Below are 12,386 nucleotides of genomic sequence, written 5' to 3' on the forward strand. Positions count from 1 at the left end.
AGGCAGAGCTGGGACAGGGCTTGGAGGCTGGCTTTGCCTTCTGCTTGGGAGCTGGCCACATGGAGGCCCAGGGAGAAAAGAAAAGGAAGAGGGAATGTCTGTGCCTCTCTCCACCGAGGCTAGAGTATCATCCAGCCTACTCTGACAAGGAAGACCCTTTCTCCATCTTGCAGATGGAGGAGGAAAAAGTGGAGAGAAAGCACTGCTAGGAGCAGTCTGCTGGGTCTATTGCATAAAGCAGAAGAAAGCACATTTGCCTTTCAGTGTAGTGACCTGCAGCTACACTTGGCCCAGTGAAGATTAGATGAGCCATTTCTCCGCTTCCAGGATTGGGTGACACACAGATGATGGGTACAGAAGGGTAGGAATTCTCTTCTCCCTTGAGGAAGAGTCCAGAAATGTGAGCAGAGTGGGGAAGAAACACACATTCATTGGAAACATTGTCTAGATTTGTTTTCTATGATTGCATTAAAAGGCTAAGCCAACGGTCAATTGGAGTATAGTTCTCCTTGGGGGAGGCACGGAGGCAGAACTAGGCAATTCTGCTTCTACTTTCAGGAAAATTCCCTCCTAACACATTGTTGGGTGTTTTCCTGGAATCAGTTGAATGGTGGTTCAGCTCTTGCCCACCAGGATTCTCTGAAATGAATCATGACCACTTATTCATTCAGTGAAGGCTCTCTGCATGAAGAGGCTGAACATTCACTCTCTGTTCCAACACCCACCTCAAATTATACCCAGTGATATTGTCCAGCATGGGTTTCTTTTCTTTCTTTTTTTTTTTTTTTTTTAAGATTTTATTTATATATTTGACAGAGACACAGCGAGAGCGGGAACACAAACAGGGGGAGTGGGAGAGGGAGAAGCAGGCTTCCCTTGGAGCAGGGAGCCCGATGCGGGGCTCGATCCCAGGACCCTGGGGCCAGGACCTGAACTGAAGGCAGACACTTAACTGACTGAGCCGCCCAGGTGCCCCAGCATAGGTTTCTTATGATCCTACTCTTTCCCAAATGGAAACCGTGTAACTCCTCCCTAGGTAACTCACTTTCTCCTTCCAGAATATGAAGAAGTTAAAACCTGACATTGTCCTCCTCCCAATTTTTACACTTCTTCCTCTTAGTCTGGGTTGTTTGATTTGACTGTGTGAATAACAATGGTAATGATGGTAGTAGTAGTCGTACCCTCCCCACTACTATCGCTACTACTAGTAGTAGTAACCGTTGCTGTCATTTGTTGATCACTTAATATGAGCCAATGACTGTTCTAAGAACTTTAGATTTTATTTATTCATTTTAGAGAGAGAGAGTCAGAGAGAGCGTGAGCAGGGGGGAGGGACAGAGGGAGAGAATCCCAAGCAGACTCCAGGGGGGGCTTGATCTCACGACCCTGAGATCATGACCTGAGCTGAAACCAAGAGTCAGATGCTTAACCGACTGAGCCACCCAGGGGCCCCTTTCTGAGAACTTTAAATATTAATTTATTTAATGCTCACAACCATCCTATGAAGTTGGTGCTCTTATCACCTTATTCCCATTCTATAGATGAGGAAATTGAGGCACAGAAGGGTGAGGTAATTTGGCCAGAAGCACATATAGGTTGTCTCTTGAGTTGGCACTTTTTTTTTTAAGATTTATTTTATATATGGAGAGAGGGCGAGTAGGGAGAGGTGCAGATGGAGAGGGAGAGAGAGAATCTTAGGCAGACTCCCCACTGAGCATGGAATGCAATGCAGGGCTTGATCCCAGGACCCTACAGATCATGACCTGAGCTGAAACCAAGAGTTGGATGCTTCACCAACTGAATCACACAGGCACTCCATTGAGCCCACACTCTTAACCATTAGGCTAAATGTCTCCATTGGTGGAGGTCAATTAATAGACTTAGTGTTATCTGGGGAAGGAGGAAACACAGAAAATAGGAAAAAGAAGAGAATCTCCATAGTTTATCCTTTGCTAGGATGCTAAGTCACTTTATACCACTTGTGTAGAATTTAAGAAACATGAATTTAAACTCAGTTGGGGAAAATCTCCCATGTACAGGTTGTGACCCTCTGCCCCCCCCACCCCATTCTGGGGAAAAATCCACCTGTGTGTTGTTGCCTGCCTCTTTTTCTATAGCATGAGACTTGTCTAAGTTATTTACACTGGTCTTCCTGCCAAAATTGTATGTGTTCTGAAGGAGCATCCAGTTTCCAGGTTTTGCTTGAGGCTTTCTTCTTCCCTTTATAGTCCTTCCTACTTAAAGTCCCCAATGTTTGTTTCCCTTTGGGTCTCTTGAGGACAACCCACCCCCCCAATCCCTCTCAGCCATCGGTACCATCTTTGAACAACTCTCCAAGCAATGCTTGATGCCTTACATTCTCCAAGGGACCTGTTGGCTGTGTTTCTCTCTATTTTTCTATCTTCAGCTATATCTCAGGGGTTTACGTAAATTCAGAAAAAGTTGATTGCTAAATGGGAAATTTAGCAAACTGGCTTTCAGAGAATTGGTTGTTGTTAAATTGGTGTTTGGTATACTGGTTTGTCTGTGTATTGGCCTGATTCCATATCTCATAGCTCATCAGCTCTTGGTCTTTCTCCTTTGGAAGAAAGTAAATAAGGAAAGAAAGGTAGAAGGAAGGAATAAAAAAAAAAAAAAAGAAAGAGGGGAAAAAAGGAAGGAAAGAAGGAGAAAGGGAGAACTATCAGCTCTGAGGTAAAACTAATTAACTGACTTAGTGACTAACAAAAGCCTAGCTCCAATGTAAGAAGAAAAAGATGTCGAATGGACATAGACAGTTCCTGACACATCAAAAATCTCAGCTCTTGTGCTCAGGAGAACCTTTTCTCCCAGTTCATTCTTCCTTTCTCCTTTGCTTTGCCACTGTCCATATCCAACTGCCAGATGAAAATCTGCTTCTGAAAGTGCTGAGTCTCTGAGAAAAACTGGTGCTGGACATACATTCTTAGAGTTTTTCCTTCACCACAAGCGAAGAAACTCAAGGATCTGCAAAATGCTTCACAAAGAACTGGACACTGTAAGGGCTCAGTGATGATGATGGTGGTGGTGGTGGTGGTGGTGATGGTGTTGACATCAAATTATATTAAACAACTATTTATAGAACTCCAGTCATGAACCAGGCTAGGTACTCAGCCCTGTAGATGTAGAATTGTATAACAACAACTACAATTTATTTATTTATTTTTACTGAGTTATATTTGACATATAACATTGTGTAAGTTTAAGGTGACTTGATAGTTTTATATTGCAATACAGTTGTCATTGTACTGTTAGCTAACACCTCTATCATGTTACATAATTCTTATTTCTTATAGTGTTTGGAACAATTAAGATCTAGTCTCTCGGCAAGTTCAATGTTTCTGATATAGTTGTTGTCTCTTATCACTGTACTGTGTATTAGGTCTCTAGGAGTTATTTATCCTTCAGTTACAAATATGTGCTTTAAACAACACCTCTTCCATTTCCCCACCCCCAGCCCTTGGTAACCACCATTTTACTCTGTCTTTACACGGTTGGTTTTTTTGGATTCCACACATAAGAGGTACCATACAGAGGCGCCTGGGTGGCTCAGCTGGTTAAGCGTCTAACTCTTGATTTCAGCCTAGGTCATGATCTCAGGGTTGTGAGATTTGAGCCCTGCATGGGCCTCCACGTGCAGCGTGGAGTCTGTTTGAGATTCTCTCTCTCCCACTCCCTCTGTCCATCCCCTGACTTGCATGTGCTCTCTCTCTCTCTCAGTCAATCCATCAAATCCTAAAAACAAACAAACAAAAAGGAGGTACCATATGGTATTTGTCTTTGCTTTGTCTGACTTACCTCACTTATCAAAATGTCTTCAAGTTCTGTCCATCTTATTGCAAATGGCAGAATTTCCTTCTTTCTCTGGCGGAATCATAGTCCACTGTGTCTATCTACTACATCTTTATTCACTCATCCGTTGATGGACACTTAGTTTATTTCCATATCTTGGCCCTTGTGAACAATGCTGCCACAAACATGGGAGTACCTATGTCTCTCTGGTCTTTCATTGAGTACTTAGTACAGCCAAGGACTGTTTTACACACTTTACACGGACTAACTCCCTTGATTTCACAAGCACCCCTGGAGGAGCCACTGTGATCATCACCCAGGGCATGAGGCAAAGAGCAGCCCAGTAGCTGCCCTCAGTCACACAGCTAATGAGTAGGAGAGCAGCTGCTCAAATCCAGTAGTCAGAGTCCAGAACCACTTTCCTGAGCACTGGTCTGTCCTGCCCCCTCCTCCCAGCTCCTCCAGAAACTGCGGTCTAGGCTGGGGTGGCAGTTTGGGTGGCCAGGCTGAGTGGTAAGGAGTGTGCGGAGCCGCAGTGAAGGGGGACTGTCTAAATCCTTTTCTCAGAATCACTGTGTCTGAGCAAGGCCTTGAGACGTCACTAACCTGAGCCGTGTCTCCCCAGACTCCACTTGCTCAGCCTCCATCCACGATCGTACCATCCAAACAGCTGAGCCATGGAGGGGTGGCTTGTGGTTGCTGCCAGACCAATGGTTTTTCTCCATTGGGCTTAATGTGTCTTCCTGGAAAACTCCAGCAAACGGCCTCTGTGCTGCTTGTCCCCCTGCCCACTCTCTGGGCAGTGCTGAAAATGGGACCCTAGAAACCTGGCCTGATGATACTGGAGGCAGTGACGGTGCCATCTGCGTTTCAAAGCCATGCCTTGCTCTGTACCTTGACCTGCATGGTCTCCAGGATGTTCGTTCCTGGGCTTCCCTGTGCCTTCCCCATCCTTCAGTGCTGAATGCCAAACATTCAGTACCCCAGCCTCTTTAAATGACCCCAGGTGAGACACTACAGGCACCTCGGCTCCAGGATTCCTCAGACTACACCCTCTTCATCCTCTCTGACCAGTCGTAATCCTTATTCTTCATCTATTTACAGGCCTTTTCTAGTCTTGACCTGACACATTGAATATGTACCTCCAGTGGGTGAGGAGACCCATTCAGTCTCCTTCGTCCACCCTGCCAGGCCTCCCCAAGTCAGGAGGGAGACCTTGCTTTCCTGTGGTGAGCTCTCTTTCCTCTCCCCTTCCCCACCCACCCCTTCTCCCCCGTCCCCCCTCCTCTCCCCTCGTCTCTCTAGATTCCAGGCAGCTCCTTTCTTGTTGATGATCAGGCCCAGTGCCTTGTATTCTCCTCTCACACTGATAGGGATGTCAGCAAATCCTATTGGCTTCCCCTTGAAACACGTCCAGAATCTGACAACTTCTCATCCTCCTTGTCATCATTGCCTGGTCTGAGCCACCATGACAAATCTCTGGATTGTTACAGTAGCCTTCTAGAGGGTCTCCCTGCTTCCACCTCAGTTCCCTAAAGGCAGAATGAGTCTTTTAAAAAATGGCATAACCCATCACTCCTTTGCTTACTGCCCCCAGGCTCCTCACCCATACAAAAGAAAATGCCAAGTGCCCACCTTGATCTGCAAGGCTGACCTCCTCTGACTCCTGACACCTTCTGACTGCAGGTCCCCCTGGCTCCTCCAGTCTTGGTTCCTTCTTGGGAGGTCCTTGAATTTCCTAAGAACTTTCCTGGCTCAGAGTCTGTATGCTTTTGCCTCTTTCTGGGATATTCTTCGCCCACATGCACTCAAGACTTCATTTGAGCAGGTCTCTGCTCAAATATCATCTTATCCAAGAGCCCCCAGTCACATTCTAGCCCTGCACAACCGTATAACCTTCTGGCATATTATATACTCAGGTGTTTGTCACTGTCTCCCCCCGCAACCCCAAGAAAGCTCCATGAGAGTGGGAACTTTGTTTTATTCTCTGCTTTATCCCAGGGCCAAGAACAGTGCTTGGCACATGGTAGATCCTCAATAAAGATGTAATAAGTACTTTGATTTGAGAGGCAGGATAGCAGAGTGATGAGGAGGTACGGCTCGGCAGCAAATCTTCCAGGGTTTTAATCAGAGTTCCGCTGGTAAATATCTGATGATCTTGGACAAGTTATTTAGCCTCTTTGTGGCTCGGTTTCTGCGTCTGTAGAAAGGGTATAATAATCCTCAGGAAGTTGTTGGAAGAATTAAATGAATTAGTACTTGTGGACCATTTGAGACCAGTGTCCTGTGCTCACTTTTGTTATTACTGAATTCCAGTCTCACCTAGATTTGAGGAAGTTGGCGAAAATCATTTTAATCTTTTTGGACTGCAGTTTTCTTATGAGGACAAACTCCAAGTCCTTGAAATGGCTAAAAACTTCTTGTGTGATCTGTCCGTGCTTCGTCTTACCCTCCTCTCACCTCCACACCAGCTCCAGCAGGTATTCAGTTTCTAGAACGCACCATGCATTTTCCCATCTCAGAAAGTGTGCACAGGGAGGTTCCTCTGCCTCCACCACCATTCCCCTGCCTCTTTATCTGGACCCTACTTACCAGTGATGTTTCCTCAAGGAGACTTTTGTGGCTCCCATTCTACATGGAGTCCCTCTCTGATAAGCCCTCTACTGTGGTCTGAATGTTATCTTCCCCTAGCCCACCTCCCACATTCCCTTCTTAGAATCCTATTGCCCAATGTGATGGTGTTAAGAGGTGGGGCCTTTGGGAGGTGATTAGGTCATGAGGGTGGAGCCCTTATGAGTGTGATTACTGCTTTTATAAAAGAGGCCCCAGAGAACTACCTAGCCCCTTCCACCCTGTGAGGATACAATGAGAAATCTGTGACTCAGAAGATGGCCCTCACTCAACCATGCTGTCCCCCTGATCTTGAACATACAGTCTCCAGAACTTGAGAAGTAGATTTCTGTTGTTTATAAGCCACCAAGTCTGTGGTATTTTGTTGTAACAGCTCAAATGGACTAAGACACCCTCCTGAGCAGTTTGTACTTCTCACTTATAGCACTTAGGCAATAACTAATTATTTATTGTGTGCTTAGTTATTGAGGATGTCTGACATCCCAGCTAGACCATAGACCTCGTTAGGGCAGCACCCTTCTCTGGGTTACCCATTACCATATATCCCTTATGCCTGGCCCAATGCCTGCTGGAGAGTAGATACTCAATAAATATGTAGTGAATGGATGTTGAAGGCGAGGCTCAATTATTTAAAAACCTCGTCATTTCCAAAACCCTGTGTTTGGGAACAGTTGGGAAGGAATTCAAACAACCTCACTTAGATAGGGACAGATTGTTGAAAGCAGGGAAAACAAGCCACTGACGTCACTGGTTTAGGGAGTTTTGCCTTCTACCTGGGAATTCTGGGGGATGGGTGCTTTTCCCTGACCTGGTCACATTTGAAACCACTCAATCCCACTGGAAGCCCACCTCTTCCTCCACTCTGGCCCTGACAGTAACCTCTCTAGGCTCAGGCAGCAGTTAATTTAAGGTAGCAATTAAATGGAACCAAATTGCTCTTTAAATACCATAAACGATTTAACAGGATAGCTTTCATCTGCCAAACAGAATTAATCCCCAAAGCTGGAAGAATGCTCCAAGTGCATATATGTGTGCCTGTGCGCACTTGTTCCCTTCTGGAAATAAATGGAAAGATTTTATTTTAACTTTTTTCTCTATGAATTCCCAGCACACTCAATAGTGGAGAGAACCATCTAACAAACTCCCATGAAACCAGCACCCAGCCCCAACAACTATATGCATGTTGCCAAGCTTGTTCTATCTAAATCCCCAAATTCTTTTTTTTTTCCTGGCTGGGGTTTGCCAAAGTCAATCCCAGATCGTGTATCATTCTATTGCAACATCAAAGACAAAGACCTTTCTTTCTCTCTAGGTCTACAATGCCATCAGCACACCCAGAAGACCCAACAATAATTTTCCAATAGCTTTCAATACTCAGTCCATACTCAGTCCTCTGAAATGGGAAGTTATGAAGGCCTGGCATGGGTTTATGGAGGTACTCTCTGGAGAGAGGGCCAGCTTCTTCCAACTTGTCCTCAAGGATGGAGAGGATTTTGCCAGGATGCCTGTGGCCCAGTGTGGGAGGGAGATGGAATGCCTGCCTCACTTGTCAAATATGCAGGATCAACAGTCAGTCATTCCAGCAGGGGATGCTATTGTTAGAGCACCTTGAGATACAATTTGTGCTATCTGTGTAGGTATTTTTGTCTGCCTGACTGTAATTCATGTAGCTGTCACTCTATTTGCTTATCCATAATACTAGTCTATATAAGTGTCCACCTATCCAGTTAGTGCTTACGCTTTCTTAAATCTATTTAGGTGATTGCTCTAAGCTGCCCACTGGTACATGTAATTAATCCCCTTACCGATAATAACTCAAAGTCCATTGGTTTTTGCCTTACCTGCTCACCCAGAATCTTGGTCTCATGAAATTCTTCCCATCTTTAAACACACTCTACAATTTACTTGCTTGATTTACTGCCTCTTGTCCTTTCTAGAACGTGAACTCCATGAGGAGAGGAAGTTTGGTCTATTTTGTTCACTGTTTTATCCCAGAACCTAATTCAAGGCTTTGAGTAGAGTAGGTGCTCAGTACATATTTGATGAGTGAATAAATGAGCAATTCATTATCATTTCCATTTTATAGATGAGCAGTTGAGTCTCGAGGAGGTTGAAGAACTTGCTCAACGCCATGCATCTAGAAAAGGGAAAAAGCTGAACTTTGAAGGCAGCTCTGTCCAATTCATAAGCCCAATGCTCTTAACAGATTTTCCAACTGACTTTAGCAAATTAGCTGTTCCATGGCAGAAGATATACTCTGCTTGCATTCTACCATCTCTTCTGGAACTTTCCTTATTGTCAGACCCGTTTGTTTTTATTCTAGCCAAAAAGAAGACATGATTTGAAAGAAATTCGGATTAGTGATACCCCCACTTTTTTCTTTTTGATTTGTGCACTTGTATGGCTTGGTGAGAAGCAGGAAAGTTGATTTGGTTGTGATGTGGACACAAAAAAATGTAATGAAAGTAATCCAGAACCTTTTTTTTAGGTAAAAGACTTTGGAGATTTATGTTTTGGAAGTGGGACAGTCCATTTGTCAAAATGCTCATTTGCTCATTTTAGCAGGTACTTCTTTTTTTTTTAATTTTTTAATTGTTATGTTAATCACCATATATTACATCATTAGTTTTTGGTGCAGTGTTCCATGATTCATTGTTTGTTCATAACACCCAGTGCTCCATGCAGAACGTGCCCTCCTCAATACCCATCACCAGGCTAACCCATCCCCCTACACCCCTCCCCTCTAGAACCCTCAGTTTGTTTTTCAGAGTCCATCATCTCTCATGGTTCGTCTCCCCCTCTGACATACTCCCCTTTTCTTCCTCTCCTGTTATCTTCTTCTTTTTCTTTTTTCTTAAAATATGTTGCGTTATTTGTTTCAGAAGTACAGATCTGTGATTCAACAGTCTTGCACAATTCACAGCGCTCACCGTAGCACATACCCTCCCCAATGTCTATCACCCAGCCACCCCATCCCTCCCACCCCCAACCACTCCAGTAACACTCAGTTTGTTTCCTGAGATTAAGAATTCCTCATATCAGTGAGGTCATGTGATACATGTCTTTCTCTGATTGACTTATTTCACTCAGCATAACACCCTCCAGTTCCATCCACGTCGTTGCAAATGGCAAGATCTCATTCCTTTTGATGGCTGCATAATATTCCATTGTGTATATATACCACCTCTTCTTTATCCATTCATCTGTCGATGGGCATCTTGGCTCTTTCCACAGTTTGGCTATGGTGGACATTGCTGCTATAAACATTGGGGTACACGTACCCCTTCGGGTGCCTACATTTGTATCTTTGTGGTAAATACCCAGTAGTGCAATTGCTGGATCGAACGGTAGCTCTAATTTCAACTGTTTGAGGAACCTCCATACTGTTTTCCAGAGTGGTTGCACCAGCTTGCATTCCCACCAACAGTGTAGGAGGGTTCCGCTTTCTCCACATCCCCGCCAACATCTGTCGTTCCCTGCCTTGTTAATTTTAGCCATTCTGACGGGTGTGAGGTGGTATCTCATGGAGGTTTTGATTTGGATTTCCCTGATGCCGAGTGATGTTGAGCACTTTTTCATGTGCCTGTTGGCCATTTGGATGTCTTCTTTGGAGAAATGTCTGTTCATGTCTTCTGCCCATTTCTTGATTGGATTATTTGTTCTTTGGGTGTTGAGTTTGATAAGTTCTTTATAGATTTTGGATACTAGCCCTTTATCTGATATGTCATTTGCAAATATTTTCTCCCATTCTGTCGGTTGTCTTTTGGTTTTGTGGACTGTTTCTTTTGCTGTGCAGAAGCTTTTTATCTTGATGAAATCCCAATAGTTCATTTTTGCCCTGGCTTCCCGTGCCTTTGGCGATGTTTCTAGGAAGAAGTTGCTGCGGCTAAGGTCGAAAAGGTTGCTACCTGTGTTCTCCTTTAGGATTTGGATGGACTCCTGTCTCACGTTTACGTCTTTCAACCATTTGGAGTCTATTTTTGTGTGTGGTGTAAGGAAATGGTCCAGTTTCATTCTTCTGCATGTGGCTGTCCAATTTTCCCAACACCATTTGTTGAAGAGACTGTCTTTTTGCCATTGGACATTCTTTCCTGCTTTGTCAAAAATAAGTTGACCATAGAGTTGAGGGTCCATTTCTGGGCTCTCTATTCTGTTCCATTGATCTATGTGTCTGTTTTTGTGCCAGTACCATACTGTCTTGATGATGACAGCTTTGTAATAGAGCTGGAAGTCCGGAATTGTGATGCCGCCAGCTTTGCTTTTCTTTTTCAAGATTCCTCTGGCTATTCGGGGTCTCTTCTGGTTCCATGCAAATTTTAGGATTATTTGTTCCATTTCTTTGAAAAAAGTGGATAGTATTTTGATGGGGATTGCATTGAATGTGTAGATTGCTCTAGGTAGCATTGACATCTTCACAATGTTGATTCTCCCAATCCATGAGCATGGAACGTTTTTCCATTTCTTTGTGTTCTTCAGTTTCTTTCCTGAGTATTTTATAGTTTTCTGAGTACAGATCCTTTGCCTCTTTGGTTAGATTTATTCCTAGGTATCTAATGGTTTTGGGTGCAATTGTAAATGGGATCGACTCCTTGATTTGTCTCTCTTCTGTCTTGTTGTTGGTGTATAGGAGCCACTGATTTCTGTGCATTGATTTTATATCCTGCTACTTGACTGAATTCCTGTATGAGTTCTAGCAGTTTTGGGGTGGAGTCTTTTGGGTTTTCCACATACAGTATCATATCATCTGCAAAGAGTGAGAGTTTGACTTCCTCTTTGCCGATTTGGATGCCTTTGATTTCTTTTTGTTTTCTGATTGCTGTGGCTAGGACCTCTAATACTATGTTGAATAGCAGTGGTGAGAGTGGACATCCCTGCCGCGTTCCTGACCTTAGGGGAAAAGCTCTCAGCCTTTCCCCATTGAGAATGATATTTGCTGTAGGTTTTTCATAGATGGCTTTTATGATATTGAGGTATGTACCCTCTATCCCTATACTCTGAAGAGGTTTGATCAAGAAAGGATGTTGTACTTTGTCAAATGCTTTTTCTGCATCTATTGAGAGGATCATATGATTCTTGCTCTTTCTTTTGTTAATGTATTGTATCACGTTGATTGATTTGCGGATGTTGAACCAGCCTTGCAGCCCAGGAATAAATCCCACTTGGTCATGGTGAATAATCCTTTTAATGTACTGTTGGATCCTATTGGCTAGTATTTTGGTGAGAATTTTTGCATCCATGTTCATCAAGGATATTGGTCTGTAATTTTCTTTTTTGATGGGGTCTTTGTCTGGTTTTGGGATCAAGGTAATGCTGGCCTCATAAAATGAGTTCGGAAGTTTCCCTTCCATTTCTAATTTTTGGAACAGTTTCAGGAGAATAGGTATTAATTCTTCTTGAAATGTCTGATAGAATTCCCCTGGGAAGCCATCTGGCCCTGGGCTTTTGTTTCTTGGGAGATTTTTGATGACTGTTTCAATTTCCTTAGTGGTTATAGGTCTGTTCAGGTTTTCTATTTCTTCCTGGTTCAATTTTGGTAGTTGATACATCTCTAGGAATGCACCCATTTCTTCCAGGTTATCTAATTTGCTGGCATAGAGTTGCTCATAATATGTTCTTATAATTGTTTGTATTTCTTTGGTGTTGGTTGTGATCTCTCCTCTTTCATTCATGATTTTGTTGATTTGGGTTATTTCTCTTTTCTTTTGATTAGTCTGGCCAGGGGTTTATCAATCTTGTTAATTCTTTCAAAGAACCAGCTCCTAGTTTCGTTGATCTGTTCTACTGTTCTTTTGGTTTCTATTTCATTGATTTCTGCTCTGATCTTTATGATTTCTCTTCTCCTGCTGGGTTTAGGCTTTATTTGCTGTTCTTTCTCCAGCTCCTTTAGGTGTAGGGTTAGGTTGTGTATTTGAGACCTTTTTTGTTTCTTGAGAAAGGCTTGTATT

The sequence above is a fragment of the Zalophus californianus genome, chromosome 10 (genome assembly GCF_009762305.2).
Source record: "Zalophus californianus isolate mZalCal1 chromosome 10, mZalCal1.pri.v2, whole genome shotgun sequence".
NCBI lineage: Eukaryota > Metazoa > Chordata > Mammalia > Carnivora > Otariidae > Zalophus > Zalophus californianus.